This window comes from Elephantulus edwardii, unplaced genomic scaffold (assembly GCF_000299155.1).
Source record: "Elephantulus edwardii isolate Elephantulus edwardi_28Jun2011 unplaced genomic scaffold, EleEdw1.0 scaffold00032, whole genome shotgun sequence".
Lineage (NCBI taxonomy): Eukaryota > Metazoa > Chordata > Mammalia > Macroscelidea > Macroscelididae > Elephantulus > Elephantulus edwardii.
In genome coordinates, this window is record NW_006399782.1 from 20064226 (window position 1) to 20088013 (window position 23788).

At 38.2% G+C, this 23788-nt stretch overlaps 1 pseudogene; it reads right to left on the reverse strand.

The window, feature by feature from the left end:
- Positions 1-23788, reverse strand: part of LOC102851782 — a 151597-nt pseudogene that overhangs the window by 35371 nt on the left and 92438 nt on the right.

The window sequence follows — 23788 nt, forward strand, 5'->3', positions numbered from 1 at the left end:
TATATATATATATGCCTAGTGATAAGAATCTGTGCTTCAATCCTTAAGCCATGTGGTTTAAATCCACTAATTGCTCTGGATGAGAAAGATAGGCAATCTCTCATGTGATTAACTGCCTCTGAAAAGCTACTGGAGGGTCAGCTATAGGTTGGTTCTGGCTTAATGGCATAGACAAAACAGTCCACACATCACTGTTAATTAAATAAAAAAGCCTATATGGCATTGAAACAGATGAGGGAGATAAATGTTTAAAAAGGATACGTGATTAGGTATTATTGTCAAGATGGGAGTCCAGAATGAAGGCTGCATAGTGGAGTGAACTAGGGGGTAGGGATTGTATAATAATTAAATAATTTTTCTTTTACTTTTCAAAGAGAAGAGTGAACAGGGGAGGAGGGGAAGAGTGGGCAGGGAGAAAAGTGCAACAATGAATGAATGGAAATCCAAAGTCTCTGTAAACTTTCATTAAAATTAATAATAATAATAAAATTGTAAAAATGACTTATCAGCCCATAAATGACTATTAATCAAACCAAAAGGACCTAGCTTCTAGATTCCAACTGTTTCAAATAAGAGGCTCTCAGGTCCTAGCCAACTTTTAAAAGCCTACCCATCGGGTCCTAATAGAGCAAGGGAACACTATGTTGTATGAACAGAGCAAGGGAATACTACATGGTTTAAAATTAAGAAGTGTGCCAGGGTTGTATTCTCCTTTCATCCCCATTTAATCTGTATACTAAGTAAATTATTCGAGGTGCTGGACTCTGAAGAAGAATATGACATCAAGATCAGAGGAAGACTCATTGGTAACTTGTGTTATGAAAATGACACAACCTTGCTCACTCAAAGTAAGGACAACTTGAAGCACTTGTTACAGATCAAACAATACAGCCTTCAATATGGATTCCATCTCAATGTCAAGAAAGCAAAAATTCTTACCACTGGAACAATAGGGAACATCATGATAGGTGTAGAAATGATTGAAACTGTCAACCATTTCATCTTACTTGTATCCACAGTCATCACCATAGTACCAGCAATCAGGAAATGAGTTTTATTGCACTGGGAAAGTCTGCAGTTAGGGACCTCTCCAATTATTGAAGAGTAAATGATGTCAGTTGAGGACTAAAGTGCACCTGATTCAGGCCATGGGCTTTCTGGTCTCTTGCTATGTATCTTTGAGCTGGACAGTGATTAAGGATGGCAGAAGAAAAATTGCTATCTTTGAGCTGTGGGGTTGGAGAAGAGAACTGAACATTCCATGGACTATCAACAAACAAAAAAATCTTGGAGAAAGTGCAGCCAGAATGCTCTTTTGAGGCAAAGATGTTAAAACTTTGCCTCACATACTTTGGACATGTTGCTATGAGGTGCTGTATCTTGGAGGGGGAACATGATGCTCAGAAAGGCAGAGGGTTGATGAGTTAGAGGAAGACCTTCAACTAGGTGGATTGGCACAGTGGCTGATACAATGTATTCTATCTAGTGTGTCAGGAGGTGTGAGGATGGCACAGGATAGGACATAGTTCAGATCTGTTGTTCATAGGGTCATTATGGGTTGTTCTTGACTCTGTGGCACCTAGAAAAACAAGAAAAACACTCTTATGAGGGAGAAAGGTGGGCAATCTGCCTGGTGATTTATTGCCTTAGAAACATCTGAAACCATGCAGTCTTATGCCTCTGAAAAGGCAATGGAGGTTTAGCTGTGGGTCTGTTCCTACTTAAGACTTGTTGTTGTTGTCAGGTGTTATGAAGTCTAGTACCCTTTAGTATTGATCCTTTAATAGTTAACCTGACCCCTGCCCTATCCTTTGCCATCCTCACTATTTCTGCAACAGTCAAGTCCAATGCTGAAGTCACTGTGTCATTCCATCTCATTGAGGGTATTCCTGTCCTTTGCTGACCTTCCTCCTCATCTTTCCAAGCATGATGTTCCTTTCCAATGAATATCCTTGCCCAGTTTCATGTCTGAAGTGTGAAAGGCGAAGCTTCATCATCTTTGTTTTTAAGGAGTACTCCAGCTCCACCCTCTCCAAGACATACATATCTGTTTCTTGGAAGTCGTGGGATATTCAGTATTCTTCTCTAGCACTACAACTCATAGGAATCAATTCTTTTTTGTCATCCTCATTTATTGTACAGCTCTCCAGTGACTAGGAGGTGATTGAGAAGACCATGGCCCAAAATAGGCGTACCTTAGTTTTCAAATTGACATCATTGCTCTTCAGCATTTTGGAGAGTTCCCTAAGAGTGGATTTGCCCAATGCAGTATGTCTCCAGATTTCCTGACTGCTAGTACAAAGGGAGTTGATTGTTGAACCAAGGAAGATGAACTCGCTGACAGTTTCAAGCCTTTCTCCATCTGTCATCATGTTGACTCTTGGTCCTATGGTGAGGACTTTGGTTTTCTTTATATAGAGATGCAGGCCATACTGAAGGCTAAAGTACATGATCTTCTGCAACAAGTGTTTATTATTCTCTTCACTTTCAGCAAATAAGGTTGGGTCATCTGCATAGTACAAGTTATTAGTGAATCTTCCTCTAATCCTGATGCCACATTCTTTTTCAAAGAGTCTGGTTTTTCAAATTATTTGTGCAGTAAATAATTTTTAATCAGTATGGGAAAAAAGGTACAACCCTGACACACTCCTTTCTTCATTTTAAACCAAGCTGTGTTGCCTTGCTCTGTTCATGTAAGAGCCTCTTGGTCTGGGTATAGGTTCTGTATGAACAAAATTAAGTATTCTGTAATTCCCATCCTTCTCAATATTAGCTATATTTTGTTATGATCCACATAGTCAAATGTTTTTGGTTTTGGGTTTTTTTTTAGTCAAATGTTTTTTAATAGTCAATAAAACACCCGTAGACATCCTTCTGTACTTTCAGACAGGATTCATCTGTCATCAGCAATGATAACTCTGGTGCCATGACCTCTTCTAAATCCTACTGGAACTTGACAGTTCCCTATTAATGTATTCATCTAATAATTTTTGGATGATATTCAGTATTTTGCATGCATGTGATACTGATGATATTGTACAGTAATGTCCACATTTTGCTGGATCACCTTTCTTGGGAATTGGGACAAATATAACTTTCTTCCAGTCAGCTAAGATAGTTGTCCTTTAAATTTCCTGCAGTAACTGATGAGCACATCCAAAGCTGCATCTGTTAGTTGAAGCATGCCAATTAGTATCTCATCAATTCTTAAGGCCTTATTTTTTTTTGCTAAGGCTTTCAGTGCGGCTTGAACTTTATTATTTACTTATCATTGGCTCATGTTCATATTATACTTCTTGAAATTTGTCAGTGTCATCTAATTCTTTTTGGTACAGTGATTCTGTGTATTCCTTCCATCTTCTTTTGAAGCTTCTTGAATCATTCAATACTGTGCCCATGATATCTCTCAGTAATGCAACCTGAGATTTGAATTTGTTTTTCCATTTTTCAGCTTGAGAAAGTAATTAAGGGTACATAACAAATACATTCTTATGTAGTTACATTGTTGTTATAATTTCTATAATAATGTTCTATACTATAAGGGATCCATATTTACTGTACAAAAAAAAGTTTTGGCCAACAATGGATCACTTTAGAAAGTAGCATGTGATCATACATAAACCATTTCTTGGGGGTGGGGGGGAGGGAAAGTCCAGGCTTCACTGAAGGCAATGAAAAAAAAATCTCCAGGAATTATTAGAGTATCAGTTGAGGTGTTTCTGTAAACAGATGCAGCCTTGAACATGCTCACTAATTTATGCCCAGAAGACTGCTTCCTGGTTAACTGAGTGAAGAGGATCAATGTTTGGACCCATTAAAAAAAAATTGGTGATCTAACTGAACACAGAAATTATTAAACAATAATACATAAATTGCTGGAGTGTAACTGCACAAGGAACAGCTTGTTTTTAAAACTGTGTTCCGAGAGGCTAAAGAACAAATTATATCATTGCTGACATCACATGGATTTTGGCTGAAACTATAAACACCAGAAGGATGTTTCTTTTGTTTTATTGATTAAGCAAAGGCTTTGGACTGTGTGGATTAGAATGAATTAAGAATAACATTGAAGAGAGTAGGAATTCCTGAAAATTTTTTTGTGCTCATGCCGAACCTGCACATAGACCAAGGAGTAGTTGCTCAGACAGACCAAGTGATACTGCATGGTTTAAAATCAAGAAAGTTAGGCATCAGGGTTGCATCCTTTCTCCATATCTATTTAATCTATATGCTGACCAAATTACACTAGGATCTGTACTGTTTGAAGATAAACATTACATCAGGATATGGGGAAGATTTATTTTAAAAGCCTGTGATATACAGAAGACTCAGTCTACTGAAAGTGGTCTTGAAATGTTGTTGTTATGTGCCATCGAGTCGCTTGCGACTCATAGTGACCCTGTGTACAACAGCCCTAAACTCTGCTCTGTCCTGTGCCAATTGCACTGTCTCTGACACTCCCATCCCAATTATCCCAGTCACTGAATCAATCCATCTCATAGAGGGTCTTCCTCTTCTGCGCTGTCCCTCCACCCTCCCAAGCATGATGTCCCTCTCTAAGGACCGGTCTCTCCTTACAACATGTCCAAAATATGTTAGACAGAGCCTCAGAATCCTTGCCTCCAAGGAGCCACCCTGTTAAGGACCTCTCCAAAGTACTGAAGAGCAATGGTGTCTCTCTGGAGACTAAGGTGCGTCTGATACAGGCCACGGTCTTCGCAATCACTTATCTTGCATCAGAGAGTTGGACAATGACCAAGGAGGATAGAAAGAGAATTGATGCCTTTGAACTGTGGTGCTGGAGAAGAGTATTGAGAATACCATGGACTGCTAGGAAAACAAACAGATTTGTCCTGGAAAGGGTTAAACCGGGTCTTGAAATACTTACTGAAAAAAAAAAAAAATCGAAGACTACAGTATTCAGTCTGTGTTACACCTCAACATAGAGAAAGCAAAACTTTTCACAACTGGACTAATAAGTATCGTTCCATCTTAAAGCTACTCCTGTGTAACTAAATAATGGTCATTTCTGCCTCGAAATCATTTTTAGTAGTTCATTTTCGTAGTTTTAAGAAAGTTTTTGGTGGCTTAGTAGTAAAGAGTTGCATTGCCGATCCATGGGGCGGGGGGCGGCGGGGTGGGTGTTCCATGGGAGATCGATGTGATGTATTGCCTCTCAAAATTCTTAGAGGGCTAGTCAGTTCCAACTTTAATGATATATAACAACCTCACCACAAATTTACGGAGAATAGATTTCTGCTGTTTGACTATACATAAATGTTTATATATATATATATATGTAAATTATGTAGTATATATATATGATATATGTGTCAAGAACAAGTGAGATTGGTCCAGAATAGGAAAGGATTCAGAACTATACTGCATAGGATCACTATGAGTTGCAAGCGAGTTGATGGCATGTAACAAGGAGGAGACTGGCCGTAGAGGCCTGGAAGACTCCACTCTGGGGGTTTGCCTTTTTGCTGCTTATGGACGCTGGTCCTGATGCGCAAGTAAAGGTAAGTTTTTTGGGTTGTGGTGGGGTTTTTTTGGGGGGAGGGGGGGTGTGATGTTTAATGTGTGTTACCCTTCTTTCCCCCTCAAGAGCAGGTGTCTTTGAGCCTTTGCCTAGGGTAAATGTCAGGTCAAAGGTGTTGGCTTAAAGCCCTACAGGGGAAGGGAGGGGACTGCCAGCAGAGGCCTGGAAGACTTCACTCTGAGAGTTTGCCTTTGTGTTGCTTGTGGATGCTGGTCCTGATGGACAAGTAAAGGAAAGTTTTTGGACTTGTGGGGTGTTTTTTTTTGGGGGGGGGGCAAATTTATTATTTTTGAATGAATATTCCTTGAATGTCACAGCAATTTTTTGTCTGTTTGCTGAACTGAACAACTTGGTGTTGCTGTGATGCTGCACACTATTCCATAGTCTTGTCAAATACCATAATGGTTATCCATTATGTACAATGTTTGGATGATCTTCCAGGCTGATTTATGCTGGGAAGCAGGAGTGGCATCTACTTCCTAAACTAGATGCCTCTGGAAACTTTACAAACTCTCTAAACTCTACAAACTCTCTAAATGTACAGAAATGATGGTAGTTATAGAACGGGGTTCTGTACAGAAATGATGTTAGTCATAGAACAGAGTTTAGGTCTTTTGTGAAAAACTTACTCTCAGTCGTATTTGACTTGATAACACTTAACCACTGCTAAGTGAAACTGGTGCTGTTCTATCTGGAGGAACACTCTTCCATTTTGTACATCACTCTTTGTCAATGTGCTATATCAAGTAACCTGGGTTGCTGTGATGCTGAACCTTGTACCATTGGGATATCAAATACCAGAATAACTTCCCAATGTGTACAGTGTTTGGTCAAGCTCCCAGTTGTAAAACAGGCTTGAAAGCAGGAGTGGCATTCACTTCCTCAACCACGTGCCTCTGGAAACTCCGTGATGACACTTATGGAAAGGCATTATGTCTTTTGTTCATAGAGTCATTATGAGTTGTGCTCGACTCGATGGCAATCAACAAACAACAGCATATGTATATTGTTGTTATGTGTCATCGAGTCACCTGTGAATCCTAGCAACCCTGTGCACAATAGCTATGAACCTTGGCCTATCCTGAGCCAGACTCATTAACTTTGATACACCGGCCATCATTACCCCGGTTACTGTGTCAATCCGTCTCATTTTGGGTCTTCTTATCCTGTGCTGTCTCTCTATCTTTCAAAGCATGATGTCCTTGAATGGCAGATACCCTCCAATGTTAGTTCTGCCTTCTTGACAGGAATCTGAATGGGGTCCCTCATGAACTTCTTGGTCACTTCAAGCACATCAGAAGGCACTGAAGTTGGTAACAAAACTACCTGGGTGTTGCTGTTGAGCTTCTGGAGTATGTCATTAGTCCTTGAATCCAGGCTTAAAATATGGTCAGCTTCATCCAGCACAAACATTTTTATGTATTTGGAAGAAAATTATCTTCAGTTAAGCATATCAAATACACGGCCTGGGATACCCACGATGATATGCAGAGCCTCCATCTGCATTTTCTGGACTTCATCATGTACATTGGTGCCCCCAGTGTAGGCATGTCAGGAGGTGCCCATGTCATCTCCTAATATCATTACCATCATTATATCTGGACCAGCTCTCAAGTGGGAGTCAGGACCAAAGCCTGGGTGGCCTTCAGATCCTATTCTATCTGCTATAGCATTGATATGGCAAAAGTTGCTATTTTCCCAATCCCAGATTGGGCTTGAACAATCACATCGTCATCCCTGATAAAAGAAAGAATGGCTTGCTGCTGTAAGGCAGAGGGCTTTTCAAAACCGCTCTGGTGGCTTAGTGACAAGGAGCTGCGCTGCAGTCCTGAAGGCACACAGTTCAAGGCCACCAACTGCTCTACAGGAGAAAGATGGGCAGTCTCCTCCCCTGAGAATAACTTCCTCTTAAAACTCACTAGATGGTCAGGTATGGGTCGGTTCTGACTCTATAGTACAGAACAACAACAACAACAGGCATAGATGCCTTGGAGAAGAGACTCTGAAAGTTTCTAAGAATCATGTCTATGAGTCACAATTTCCAGTCCAGAGACAATGGCCCCAATGGAATGGAGGCAGAGGGTGTCATTGAGAGTAATTGGAATGAAATTGTTGACAGCTGTAATGATATGAAATCCTCAAAGGTGTCGATTTTTATTCTGTCATTTTTAATAATTGACTGCTTCTGATGCATTGCAAGTAATTGCAAAGCCCATGTCCTGGATCAGGCACACCTTAGTCTCTCAATTGATGTCATTGCTCTTTAGTACTCTGGAGAGGTAACAGATATTCCTAATATAATTCATCTTTTGATTTCTTGACTGCTGGTGCCAAGCCTGTTGATTGGGGACTTAAGCAAGCTGAAATTGTTAACAATTTCAATCTCTTCTCCATCTATCATGGTGCTGCCAGTTGGTCCAGAAGTGAGAATTATTATTTTTTTTTATGTTGAGTCTCAATCCATATTGAATACTACAGTCCTTGACTTTCTGAAGCGAACTCTTCAGATCCTCCTCAGTTTCAGCAAGCAAGGTTGTGTCATCTCGATAATGTAGGTTGTTGATGAGTCTTCCTCCGATGCTGATGCCACATTCCTCCTTATAAAGCCCAACCTCCTGAATCATCTGGTCTCTCTCCCATTCCCTCCCCTTCTCCCTCTCTCTTTCTCTTTGTTTTTGTGTATATACCCATGAATTGTGCTGATTTATTGTAAAAAAGTTAATTTATAATTCATTGCTATTAGAATCATGTCTCCTTGGAATGTTATGGGTAGAAACAGTTCTTTTCAAATTTAAGACAAAGAAATTGTGTGTACAGTTTCAGAAAGCTACAGGCTTATAAATTGGAATTTGTAAAGGTAGTAGCTAGTGGAAAATTCAACTGAAGCATTTTTCGTTATGAGGTTGTACTGAGAAATCTAGAGGACAACTACCTGGCCAACTGCCTGGAAGAGATCTATATTTATTCCCATTTCAAAAAAAGGTGACCCAACAGATTATGGAAATTATTGAACAACATCACTAATATCACACACTAGCAAAAGCCTGCTCAAGATCATCCTTAAATGACTGGAACAGTACATTGACAGAGAAATACCAGAAATACAAACTTTTAGAAGAGGTTTAGAAGAGGCCATGGCACTAGAGACATTATTGCCAATGTGAGATGGATCTTGACAGAAAGCAAAGAGTACTAGAGATACCTACTTGTGTTTCATAGACTATGCAAAGACATTTGACTGTGTGGATCCCAACAAACTGTGGCCAGCCTTGAGGAGATTGGGAAACCCTGAACATTTGATTGTACTTATGTGAAATTTAAACTATACTTGTGTACCTAACCTATACTTGGACCAGGAAGCAGTCCTCAGAACGGAGCAGAAAAACACTGCATGGTTCAGAATCAGGAAAGGAGTGTGTCAGGGATACATCCTGTCTCCATACCTTTTCAATCTATATGTGGAACAGATCATTCAGGAGGCATGGCTTTGTGAGGAGGAATGTGGTATCAGCATTGGAGGAAGATTTATCAACAGCCTATGTTATGCAGATAACACAACTTTGCTTGCTGAAACTGAAGAGGACCTGAAGCAGTTGCTGCAGAAGATCAAGGATTGCAGTAGACAAAGATTCTCACCGCTGGGTGAATTGGTAGCACCATGATAAATGGAGAAAAGATTGATGTTGTTAACGATTACAGTTTGCTTGGCTTCACAATCAACAAACACTCTTAGCACTAACAGTCAGGAAATCAGTAGAGGAATTGCATTGGGAAATTCTACTCCAGAGTGCTGAGAAGCAACGATGTCAGTTTAGAGATTAAAGTGCGCCCGATCCAGGCCATGGTCTTTGCAGTTACTTGCTATGCATCAGAGAGCTAGACAATGACTGAGGATGACAGAAGAAAAATTGATGCCTTTGAATTGTGGTGCTGTAGAAGAGTCTTGAACATACCATGGACCACCAAAAAACAAGTTAAGTCTGTCTTGCAGAGGGTGAAACCAAGTCTCCCCTTGGAGGCTAGGATTTTGTATCTCTGTCTCACAAACTTGGGGCACGTGGCCAGGAGAGACCAGTCTTTGAAAAGGGACACCATGCTTGGAAGGATGGAGGGACAGCACAGGAGAGGAAGACTCCAAATGTGACGGATTGAAACAGTAACTGGGGCTATGGGGGTTGCTGTGTCAGAATTAGTGAGACTGGCTCAGGACAGGACAGGGTTTTGAATTCCAGTACGTAAGGTTGCTATGGATCACAAGCGACTTGAGGGCACATAGCAACAACAACAACTTTTCAAATTAAAACTTTAATTTTAGTTTTTAGTTATAACACTTGTTGTTCTTTCTTTTCATACTCTTTCCTTATTTGAAAAATTCCTGACTGATTATAAATATGGAAATCTTCTTGGTGAAGATCTCTTGGACATTTTTCATTTTTCATACATAAAGGATTATGAGAAGGGCTTTTCTCCGTTTAAATGAATAGTACCTAGGAAACTTAGCTTTCATTGCAAATGTAACTTTAGTTTTTAATCCAAACTGGAAAATATGAAATATCTGTTGTGCATGTGTGGGAACATATGCTAAAATTGGCAGTTTGTAAATTAACTAGTAGGCCATTCAAGGTCAAATTGAAAAAGATCCAGAGGAGAAAAAGAATGTTTGTCTTTTGATATATTCAATAAATATATTTTCTTTTTTAACTCTGTGAAAATGTACTAGCTACTTTGCTTCCCTACTCATTAGTGCACTCACAAAGATCAACTCTATTTTTCAACATTGAAATGGAATACTGAAAGTCAGCTCCATTCTTTGTAAAGATCTAAGTGGAACATTTCCTGTGTATTTAGTCATGCTTCAGCTACTGATTTTCAGATCTAATGATTCATTGGAAAGACTTTGCATATGGACCTTAATGTGTTTTTCTTTTTATAAAAAGTAAATAAAATCTTTATGTAATTTTTAAATCTAAAGTGCATTTTCTTAGTCTTTAGTATGAACTTTCTTTCCATTTTTATTTTTTAGTCTTCATCCTGATTCCTAACTATTTTTCAGTTACTTAATATGACAATTTGCAGATGCTTATAAAGCAATTCAAAGTGCCTTGATTTAGATTAGACACAGTTTAGTATTTAATCTGATATCCTTGTTCTTGAGCTCTTTCTGGAGGTCCTTGACAGCAGTTTTCCCAGTGCAACAAGTCTTTTGATTTTTTAAATGCTGTGACCATGGATGTTGATTTTGAGACCTAGTAAAATGAAATTGTTGATAGCTTCAATCTTTTCTCTATCTATCATGATGTTGTCTCTTGGTATAGTTGTGAAGATTTTTATTTTCTTGATATTGAGATGTAATCTATATGGAATGCTGTACTTTTTTATTTTCTGCAGCAAGTGCTTCAGGTCATCTTCGTTTTCTCTGAACAAGATTATATTATTTGCATAGTGTACATTGTTGATGATTCTTTCTCTAATTCTAATGCCATATTCTTCCAGCTTTTCTAGTTCTTTCCTCAGCATACAGATCAAATAGATATAGAGAAGGAATATAACCCGGATGCACACTTTTCCTGATTTCAGACCATGCAGTATTTCCTTGTTCTATCGTAACACTGCTTATTGGTCTATGTGTAGGTTTTGCATGAACACAATGACCTGTTCTGGGGTTCCTACTCTTTTCAATGTTGGACTTAGTTTGTTGTGATCCACACTTTCAAATGTCTTTGCAAATCAATTAACATAAGTAACCATTTTTTTAAATGTTTGCTTTCAGACAAGATTCATTTGGTATTTTGTTGTTGTTGTTGTTATGTGCCATCGAATCACTTGCAACTCATAGCGACCCTATGTACAGCAGCTCTAAACTCTACTCTGTTCTGTGTCATTCTCATTGCCTCTGACACAGTCATCCTGATTGCCCCAGTCACTGAATCACTCCACCTCCCAGAGGGCCTTCCCCTCCTGTGCCTGCCCTCCACCCTCTGAAGCATGATGTCCCTCTCCAAAAACCATTCTCTCCTTACAACATGACCAAAGTATATCAGACGAAACCTCAGAATCCTTGCTTCCAAGGAGCAGCCCGATTTAACCCTCTCCAGGATGAATGTTTGTTCTCTTAGCAGTCCATGGCACGTTCAGCACTCTTCTCCAACACCAAAGCTCAAGAGCATCAATTTTCCTTCTATCCTCCTTGGTCATTGTCCAGCTTTCTGATGCATAACAAGTGATTGCAAAGACCATGGTCTGTACCAGACACACCTTTGTCTTCAGAGACACACCTTTGCTCTTGAGTACTTTAGAGAGGTCCCTAACAGCAGACTTTCCTATGGCAAGTCTTTTCCCCACGTCTTTTAATTTCCTGGCTGCTGGTGCCAAGAGTGTTGATTGTGGAGCCAAGCAAAATAAAGCTGTGAACAATCTCAATCTCTTCAGCATCCATCCTGATGCTGCCAGTTGGTCCAGTGGTGAGAATCTTTGTCTTCTTGATGTTGAGCTTCAATCCATATTGAAGGCTGCAGTCCCTGACCCTCAGCAGCAAGCGCTTCAGGTCCTCCTCAGTTTCAGCAAGCAGGGTTGTGTCATCTGCATAACGCAGATTGTTTATGGATCTTCCAACCATCCTGATGCCACATTTCTCCTCATAGAGTCCAGCCTCCTGGATGATCTGTTCTGCATACAGGTTGAAAAGGTATGGAGACAGGACACATCCTTTGATATAAGCAATGATATCTCTTATTCCATGACCTCTTACTTTCTTTTTCAATATCCAAAGAACTTTATATAAAGATCTGCTTTATTAAAGCAGATCTGGGAGAGCAGAGAAAACTCTCTAAAAACTGTCTCCCCATCTTTATTGGTTTTTATACTTGGATTAGGTATTAGTCGAATTACATATTTCTATTGCTAGTTCAAAACTACAGACTTCTTACAGTCAAAAGAACAGTTTGCATGCAGTTACTGGTAAATAGACAACTTGTTCTATAGTTTACTTATGACTAAGCATTTCTGTTTCAAAAGGTAAATGCTAATTCAGGAAAGATGCATTTTATTTCCTGGTAAACAGACAGTGTACAGTACAGTTTACATATGACTGAGAAAAATACAGCTTCAAAAGTTACAGGGTTCTTAACAGAGGTTTACCTAAGTTTCTAGTTAACAGACAAGGTAGGTACAGTTTACATACATATGACTGAGAAAAAACAAATACTAATTCAGGAAAGATGCATTTCACTTCCTGGTAAACAGACAATTTAAACAGGTACTCAGCATGATTGTAGAGAACTTGAAATGGGATTCTGAGGACAAAGCAAATGTTAATTAGACAGTCCAGACAGTATTTCAGGCTGAAGCATATGATGTTTGTTTTTAGAACCATATCTTATGTTTGAATAATCCTGAACTTATTAATACCACCCTGTCAGTTGGACAATGACTAAGGAAGATAAGGAAGAACTGTTGTTATGTGCCCTTGAATCAGGACCACCTCAGAGCTGACCCCTCCAGCAGGTTTCCCGAGGCAGTAAATCACAGGGGAGGAGACTGCCTGTTCTTCTCTGAAAGAGCAGCTAATGGGTTCAAACTACTAGGTCTCTCTCTTATCAGTGTAATTCCTTACTCACCAGGGTGCCAACAGAAAAACAATGCCTTATAATTGTGTTGTTGACTAAGAGGGTTGAATATCTCTTGGACTGCTGAAGGAGCAAATAAATCTGGCTTTGAAGAAGTGCAGTCAAGATGTTTTTGGAAACAAGAATGGTGAGACTTTCCACATACTTTAGGCATGTTTACTGGGAGGAGCCAGTAGCTGGAGAAGATATCATGCTTGGTCAGCAGAAAAGACACCTCCTTCCCTCAAGGGGACACATTGAGAGTGTCTACAATAATGGTTTGTAGCTCAGCAGTGATTATGAAGATGACACAGAATCAGGCAGGGTTATCTTAAAGGTCACTGTGAGAATCCAGGTTGTAACCAAGAGAATTCTCAGGAATCCTATGGATCCTTCTCTTTCGGACTCACTCCAACAGCAATTCTGTCTGAGCTTCCTTCAGTCTCCCCTCTCTCAGTGCTGTCTCCCCATCTGAATCATAGCGGTCTCTCCAACCTCTCCTTGTCCTCAGTCTTTTCCCTGATGTTTCAGTCAGCAACTAAAGGAAGACTGTGAACACCTGAGCCATAACAGACACAAGCTGAAATCCTAAATCCTCCCTACGGCTCTTATGAGGATGGTTCCCTTCACCTCTTTGACTGATCTCATCTCCCTGTAGCCTCTGCTGTAGCCACAAGGGCTTCCAAGCTTTTCCTAAGAACAGGACCATTTTCTTCCACATGCCTCCAGGGCTCATGTCCTTGCTTCAGGTCTTTGTTCAAATGTTATCTCACTGAAATTGACCCAGAGTCTGGAGGCCGACTTGAAAGCCTGTAGTTCAAATCCACAAGATGCTCTGAGGGAGAAAGATGGGCAGTCCGCTCCCATGAGATTCACTGCCTCTGAAAATCTGCTGGAGGGCCAGCCGTTATACAGCTTAAAACTAGTAACCACTCCAGTTACTAAAAATCAAGGAATGATAGTTTATTCCAGAATCATGTGGAAAAGAAAAAAGATAGATATAGATAGATAGATAGATAGATAGATAGATAGATAGATAGATAGATAGATAAAAAATTGGGAAAAGCAGAGGCCAGCTAAACCCAAAACTCCCCCATGACTTCTTCTGAATCCAGATTGAATTTCTGGTAGTTCTTTGTTGATGTATTATTTCAGTCGTTTAAAAATAATATTAAAAAAAATAATATTCAGCAAGATTTTTTTGCTTATGTTATTAATGATACTGTTTGATAATTTCGGCCATCATATTTGATTTGCATGCAAAGTTGGTCAATGAATAAGGAAGATTGAAAAATTAATGCCTTGAGGTGTTGCAGAGTATTCGATATACCATAGATTGCCAAAAAGAACAAACAAATCTGCCTTAGAGGAAATGCAGTAAGAGTGCTACAGGAAGGCAAGAAATATGAAACTATGGGTGTGTTGTCAGGAAGAGGAAAAAAAAATCATACTGGGAAAGATAGAAAATCAGCAAAAGAGAAGAAGGCCTTCAAACCAGCTCGCAATGGACTCCTCAGCAAGTTTTCAGAGGCATGAATCACACAGGAGATCGCCCATCTTTCTCCTGTTTCTGAGGTATTGTCTAATAATTATGTCAGATGAGATTCTAGTGTTTACCAGTAAAGGGAAAGATAAAAAAAAATAAATAAAGGGATGAATACATGTGTGAGCCAGACATAAGTAGAATTTTGTTTTATTGCTGTTAGTTGGGTCAAATTTATTCCAGTTCCTACCAGCATTTTATACTAGACAAAAACATGGCTCAGTCTTTTGCCATCCTCACAATAGTTGTTGTGTTTGAGCCCACTGTTGCAGCCACTGTGTCAAACCGTCTTGTTGAGGTTCCCCCCCTTCATTGATTCTTCAGTTTATTCTTTAGAAGATATGAAGTCCTTCAGAGACCAAGACTTTCTGATCACCTGTCCACTGTGTGAGACGAAGTCTTGCCTTTCTTACTTTTATGTAGATTTCTGACTGTCCTTCCTCCAAGACACAGAAAGTTAATTTTTTAAGCAGTCAAATAATATTTACCAACACCATGATTCAAAGTCATCAACTCTTCTTTGAGTTTCCTTGTTCTTTGCCAAATTTTCAAGTGCATATGAAGTGATTGACTATACCAGAGCCTGGGTCAGGTACAACTTAGGTCTCTAAGTGACATCTTTTTTTATTTTTTAATACTCTTTTAAATTTTGAAGAATTCTTTCGTAGCCGATTTAACCACTGCAATGCTATCCACTGCGTTTTTTACTGACCCTTCTATGAACATTGACTGTAGATGTAAACGATATGAAATACTTGACAATCAATGTCAATCTTTCTTTGCATTTATCATAATGTTGCAGTTTGGTCCACTTGTGAATATTTTTGTTTTCTTTATGGTGAAATAGAATTCATACTTCAGGCTCTAGTCTTCCATTTTCTTAAGTAAATGTTTCAAGATAAGATAGAATGTCTAAAAGCCACTGAAAAGAACATATTAACATGTTACATCTGTAGATTGTTCAATTATTTATTGCAAGTGAATTAAGCAAATATTTATAGATTTCAAATAACTTTAACTAATTTAGCATTTTATTTTAATTAATAGGACAATTGTGATAGTAAAAATGCCTCCCTTTTTTGTGAAATTTTTGATTTCTGTAAGATTGAGTGAATTTTTCATATTGAGGAATAGATTTGTTTCAATGCAGTGCCTTCAGTTTTATAAATAAAAGTTAAACAAAATATGTTATTCACATAGCATATGTATTATTCACATATATATTAACATAAAATCATTGAAGCAATATTAGCTAGCCCATTCAAAATGGATGCTTTTGTTCTTTAATTACTTAAATATGCATTTTTTTCTGAATGATATATATGTATGTGTGTGTGTATATATATGTGTGTACACACACACACACACACACACATACACTTGGTTTATCTTATGCCATCCTCAACATCTCTGACACACTTGAGCCCATTGCTGTAGTCAGTTTGTCAATCCATCGGGCTGAGGCTCTTTTCTTTCTCCATTTCTCTACTTTCCCAGGTACGATGTCTTTCTTTAAGGAATACCTCTTGTAGTAACATGCATGCCCAAAGTATGTAATACAAAGCTTTGTTATCTTTGCCTTCAAGGAGCATTCTGGCTGCACCTTTTTTCTGGACATATTTATTTGTTCTTTTGACAGTCCATGTGATAGTCAGTATTCCTCTCCAGTTCCACAGCTCAAAGGCATCAATTCTTCTTCTGTCATCCTTATTCATTGTACAGCTCTCAGACACATAGCAAGTTATTAGAAAGCCCAAGGCCTGAATCAGGAACACCTTAGTAGTCAAACTGGTATTATTACCACTCAATAATTTGGAGACGTGCCTGACTGCAGACTTTCCCATGCAATATATCTCCTGATCTCCTGACTAATGATACCAAGAATGTTGATTGTGGACCCAAATAAAATTAAGCCATTGACAGTTAGTATTTTCTCTATTTATGATGAGTTTACCTATTGGTCAAATGGTGAGAATTTTGTTTTCTTGACACTGAGGTGCAATCCATATTTAAGGCTGTATTCTTTGCTCTTTTGCAGCAGGTGCTTCAAGATCTACTTAGTTTCAGCAAGCAAGGTTACATCATCTGCATAATATACATTTTTTGATGAGTCTTTCTACAAACCTGATGCTACTTTCTTCTTCTTAGAGTCCAGCTTCTTGAATAATTTGTTAATCATACATACTGAATGTGGAGAAAGAATACAACCCTGATGCATGCCTTTCTTAATTTTAAACCATCTAGTGTTCCTTGTTCTGTTTTCACAACAACTTCTTGGTCTAGATTTCACATGAGCACAGTCAAGTGTTCTGGGCTTCCCATTCTTCTTAATGTTAGCCATACTTTTTTATGAGTTACACAGTCAAATGCCTTTGCATAGTCAATAATGCACAAAAAGACAGTCTTCTGGTATTTTTTTGCTTTCAGCCAGAATTCATCTCTTCTAAATCCAGCTTGGCCTTCTAGAAGTTCACTAACTATATAATATTCTAGCCATTTCAGCAGTATTTTGCTTGCATGTTATATTAATGATATTATTCGTTAATTTTCACATTCCAAGAGGTGATCCAATGGAATGTGGAAATTATTGAACAATATCATTGGTAGCACATGCAAGCAAGATTCTGCTGAAGATCAATAAAATACCACTGGAACAGTACATAGATAAGGAACTGACAAAAGTTAAAGCAAGAAGTGGTAGTGGAACCAGGGATATCACTGCTGATGTCAAATGGATCCTGGTTAAAAGTAAAGAATACTAGAAGAACATCTGTTTGTGCTTTATTGTCTATGCAAACAAAGCTGTTTGTGTGGATCATAACAAGTTGTGGCTGACATTGAGAAGAATGGAAATCCCAGAGCACTTGATTGTGTGAGGAACCTATACCTGGACCAGGAGGCTGTTTTGCAAACTATAGTGCTGGGAAACACTGCATGGTTTAAAAATTAAGAGAGAGTATATGAGGGTTGTATTCTCTCTCCACACCTATTAAATCTGTATGCTGAGCTAATTATCTGAGAAGTTAGACTCTATGAGGAGTAGTGTGGCATCAGGATTAGAAGGATACTCATCAATCACCTGTGTTATGCAGATGACACAACCTTATGTGCTGAAAGTGAGGAGGGATTGAAGCAGTTATTGCAGAAGATCAAGAAATGCAGTCTGTGTTATGGATTATATTTCAGTGTCAAGAAAACAAAGATTCACTAGACTGATAGGCAGTGTAATGATTAATGGAGAGGAGATTGAACCTGTCAGCAGTTTCATCTTGCTTGAATCCACAATCAACACCCTTGGTATGAACAGTCAGAAAATAAGGAGACACATTGCACTTGGAAAATCTGCAGTTAGGTACCTTTCCAAATTATCGAGAAGTAGTGATGTCAGTTTGAAGACTATGGTGCTTCTGATTCAGGTCATTGTCTTCCTCATTAGTAGCTATGCATCTGAGAAGTGTATAGTGAATAAGGATGACAGAAAAAGAATTGATGCCTTTGGGCTGTGGTGTTGGAGAAGAGCACTGAACATCCATCCCATGGACAGTACGTCTTGGAGAGAGTTCAGCCAGAATGCCCTTTGAACAAAAGAATGATGACACTTCGTCTCACATACTTTGGACATGTTGCTAGGAGGTGCTATTCCTTGGAGAAGTACATGGTGCTGAGAAGGAGAGGAAGACCCTCAACCAAGTGTATTGATAAGGTGACTGCTGAAATGAGCTGTTGCGTGTTAAGAAGTGTGAGGACGGTACAGGATAGACTAAGGTTCAGATCTTTTTTCCATTGGGCTCCTGTGGGTCCTTCTCCACTTGACAGCACCTAACAACAACAAAATCACCAGAAATATAAAATAGATTCTATTATTTTGCTTTTCTTTTCATGCAAAAAAGTAAAAAAAATCTGAAAAATGTATTTGTAATATATTAGGACTACCAAATTATTAAAAGAAGTCATGATTCTTATCACTATTTAATTTAGCTCATCTAAACAATTTGAATTTAAAACTTCCCTTGAAAGTTCAAAGAAAGATAATTTTGTCATGATAATATGACACTGACTTATCTTTTGATAAGGATGGTAAAAGCAACCAGTCTGATGTACTCAGGGTTGGATAGCATGCCCTGATTTTTGTTGACTAGTGACCTCTAAAACTTATTACATTTGAGCCCGCTTAATATCAAGTCACCTAATGGAAGCACATTTCTTCCCTTCAAATAATTTTGTACTAATTCAGAACAATTTTGTCCATTTAATATCAATTGACACTAAATGATTTCCTCTGCAATGTCAATTGAAAATCACTGATTTCCTGCTAATACAGCACTTAGTGTCAATTTCTATGTGCAGGAAAAGCATTTTTTCAATTAACTACACCATATAATTTTTTGTTTTTAGTTGTTTGCGTGGCCTGTCTGATAATAGTTTTGTGAAGCAAAGACATTAGAAGGAGAAAAGGATGACGTTGCTGCTTGGTATTCAATAATTTAAATATCAACACATTTATTTTCAGTGGGTAGGAGGTCAGATAACTCATGGGGAAACTTTGAAATATATCAAGTAAGATGGTACTAAATTGTCATTAGCAGCATATAAGATGATGTGGTTTTCGATGTTAGTTAAAATAATCTATAGAAAAATGCTTGACTAATAAAATGTCTTTACCAATACTTCATTCTTATTTTCAGTTAAGAAGCCCTATTATTGAGTACTTATTAATAAAACTATTTTTTTGTGGAAGACAACTCATTTAAGATAATTTCATGCATTCATAGTAGAAAAATATAGCATAACCCACTAATTCAAGGAAAATTAGGATAGCTTTGTGAACTGGCAAAGCTAATAGCAACACAGCTGCAGGTGTTCTTCTAATTTGATAATGTTACATTTACTCAGCAAGTGCAGGTATTAGCCCATATTCTGTAGTGTTAAAGGAGAGAATTGGACTTGGTCTTCTATGCCCTTTATGATGAGAAATACACATGAAACACAGAAAATAATTACACGCTATAAATAAAATAATTATATCCTAAATAAGTACTTTTGTTACTTTAATGAAAAAAAAAAACCCTTGCTTACAGAAAGTGATGAAGACTTGGAACACTACTAAAATACAACCTACATTGTGGATTACATCTCAACACACACACACACACACACACACACACACACACACACACACACACACAATCATCACCACTGGACCATGACAACTGGTTAGACAGGAAGGGGTAATCTCTTTGGTAAGGAGTAACTGCTTAAGGTAAAGCATTGCAATGAGAAGCCTGAGTTTGTATATTTATTTGTGCTCTGATGGCATAGTAACTAGGAAGTTGTGCTGTTAACTCAAAGATGGTACTAGTCTGTTAGTTTAAATCCACCCGCTTCTCCTCTTGTGATTAACAACCTTGGAAAATTCCCAGGAAGGTGGCTATGCATTGGTTCTGATGAGATGGCAATCAGTAGTAGTACGTGCATTTTACAAAGTTGGGATTGTAATATGTAAAACTTTCTTTGCTTAACAGTATGGCCAATTATTTTTCATATCCTTGATTAGTTTGCATGTAGTTTTTATTTGCTACAGGCAATCTATCAGACATTACAATTTTTCATTTTCAGAACTTTTCTTTGTTTTTTTAATTTTGCTAGTCCTACATCTTTATGTTTTTATGTGATCAAAGCTATTACTTTATATTTTCCTTTATGGTATCTGTCTTTATTTTTATTTGTATGCTTTTGAGAAACCTTTTCTAACCCAAGATCAGATTAAAAATTCTCCTATATTTGTGTCTAGTGCTTTTATGGTTTTATTGTTTACATATGACTCTTTAAACCATCTGGAATTTTATTTTGATATACAGTGTGAGATAGGCTCTAAATTTACTCTGTTCTAAATATTTAACCAGTTGTCCCAGCACCATCAATTGAAAAAAAAATCTATGTTTTCCCTGTTGATTTGAAATGCATTATTTATCGTATGCTAAATACTTAATTTACCAATGGGCTTATTTCCTGGTTTTCTATTTGTTTCCTAGTCTTTTCCCCTCTTCAGTTCTCTCATTTTCTATTCTTTACCTTGGTTATGTTACTTTAATTATTAGCTTTTAAAGTAAAATATAAATTTGATATATCAGTACCCTTTTGTTATTTTCATTTAAAAGTTATTGCTTAGTCTTATCAATTTAATCTTTCTTAAGAACTTTAGAATAATTTAATCAAGTCTCCTAGTTTCATTAGAATTCTTGTTGGTGTTCCATTACATTTTTGGATTTTTTGGATGCAGAACTGATATATAGATTCCCTATCTGGAGAATATGCTAATATATTCACATCTTAGTAATTTTATTTTTCCATTTATTTATATACAATTCTTGTGTTATTAATTTTTGTATTAAATTATAGGGGGCAAATGTCCATCTGACTGAAAGCCACTGGTTGAAGAGGGTAGTGAAAAAAATCCATGGCGGACACCAATAGTTAAATAGTAGACTATTATTAATGGTCTGTTGTTAAGATCTACATAGAGGTACCTTGAAAGAAAATCCTGGTGATCTTCTTAGGAGAAGTCACAGCCATGAAAACCTTATGGAACACAGTTTTACTCTGGCATGCTTGGAGTTCCTAAGAATTGGAAATGGCAGTATGGTTGGAAGTACCTTTAAGTTGACAGACAGCAAATTAACAAACAAAAAGCAAATATTATACAATATCGGATAAAGTAAGCAGGACATGATATGGCTATTTTAATTTTTTAACCCTTTACTCTTTATTATGTAAAAAGAGTTTAGTAAGTGATCACTGGAGCAACTTGAACTTAATTCAAATTATATTATAACAAATTTTAAAAGTTAATCATCTTAATCTTTTCCATTGACCTGTAAAATTTTATGTCTTTTAACACTTAACCAAACACATATACATGTTTCACCTAAACAAAAAAAAAATTATAAATAAAACAATAAATTCTCTGTGTGTGTGTGTGTGTGTGTGTATGAGAGAGAGAGAGTAGGAGGGAGAAGAGGAGAGAGGGAGGGAAAGAGGGGAGGGGAGGGTAAGGGAGGGAAGAGGAAGGGAAGGGATAGAAGGAGGTAGGGGAAGGGAGGCAAGGGAGAGGAGAGAAGAGGGGAGGAGTGGGGAAGGGAAGGGAGAAGGAGAGGAGAGGAGAGGAGAGGAGAGGAGAGAGGATAGGATATGAGAGGGGAGGGAAAGGGAAGGGAGAGCAGAGGGGAGGGGAGGGTTGGGAAGGGAAGGGGAGGTGCGAGGAGAGGAGATAGAGCACGCACACAGGAGTGGTATCCATGTCCTAAACAACATGCCTCTGGAAACTCTATAAACTTTGATTAATGTTGATAGTTATAGAAAGACTTCAAACCTTTAGTTTGTAGGGTGGCTATGAGTTGTGCTCGACTTGAAGGCAGTCAACAACAACATATAGGCAGGTAGACAATAAAAAAAATTGTGATTACTGTGAATCTTAATCTTCCCCTGCCCCCTTTAAACTATGTTTGTGTCAGAATAAACTCATACCTCCATTAGGAGTCCATTGCTGCTGAGGATATTTTCCCATCTTTCTTCCATAGTAGATACTCTAATAAGGATTGCTAACTCAATTTACCTATTTGTAAGGAGGAGGAATGTAACTTTAAAGACTGAGATGCACCTAAGACAAGCTATTAATGAAATAGGTTGGGAACTGAAGGGGGCAAAATATATCTTTCAGTGGAAGTCTAGGTTCAGTCCAGGCACACAAATGCAAGGAGCCTCTGATTTTCTCAATTGTCCGGAAATCTTTGTCTCTTAGCTGTCACAAGTCAGTTTTTTTCCATCAGTTGTCCAGCAAGGAAAACCTTTAACTCTAGTTCCATCTCCAGGGTTCCATTAGGTTACACGTCATCACAGTCTTTCCACTGCCTAGTCAGTTCTGTGCACCAATTTGCAATGAACATCAAACCCAGGCGTTCAAAAAAAGTAGATGTGTGTAAACGAGGCATGTGTGACCTTACAGGGATTAGTCTTATACTGTGGAAGTTGTTGATGGGGACAGTTCCTCTTTGCAGAGTTAATAGTGGTCAGATTCAACTCTCCCTATGTTGCCCTTGTTCCTTTCACATCCCCATTATCATCATTTTCATAAGATTGCAGCAATTATCTTCCCATCAGTGCTGTCTCTGACTCAGCAATAAGTAAAAATGCCTAGTAAATCAAACCAAGGAGCCCTCATGATGGAGTGCCTTAAACATTCTTCTGCTAACAGAAATACCAGTGCTTTGAACACACAACGGGGGAAAAATATAATATCAGTGTACTTTTGTAAAGATATAAAGCCTTAGCCTATGGGGTATTTCTACACTGTTCTATAGTGAAGCTATGAGTTGGCCTATATTCAGTGGCAACAGAGTGATTTACTGAATAAGAGAAGTCTCATAATTTTTTAATGTTTTACCACTCTGATGAGGAGTAGTATCTCATTTTAATTACTATGTCAGTGCTTCTAGTAGACTGAAAGGGAGATCTGGTAGCCTAGTGGTAAAAAAAAAAACAAACCCCAAAAACCTGTGCTGCAATTCCAAAGGCACACAGTTGAAACAATAGACTGAAAGAAGCTCTGGTGGTGTAGTCCATAGGGTGTTGGGCTGCCAACCCAAAGCCAGTGGATTCCTGGTGATTCAAATCCACCAGTGATTTCACCAGAGAAAGATGGGCAATCTGCTATATGATTTACTGCCTCTGAAACTCAGGGGTCAGCTATGAGTTGTTTTCAACTTGTTGACAATATATTTGAGTTGGAAAAATGGAATATCCTTTCCTACTGCTGAAATTTGCATTTGAATGATAATATTTCTCCCCTTTGAAATATTTTAATATTAACGTGGGTGAATTTTACTTATTTATGGGTAGATATTTTTTGTTGTTGTTGTTGTTTGTTGTTGTTGTTAAGTGCCGTCGAGTCACAAGCGACTCATTGCGACCCTATGAAGGAGAGTCCTTGACGCCTGGGTGCCTTTCATCCTCTCTCCAAGTTCATAGGGTTTCCGGAGGCAAGCTATTATGGAAGTGGACGCCACTCCTCCTTCCACGCTTGTTCAATCGGGGAGTTTTGTG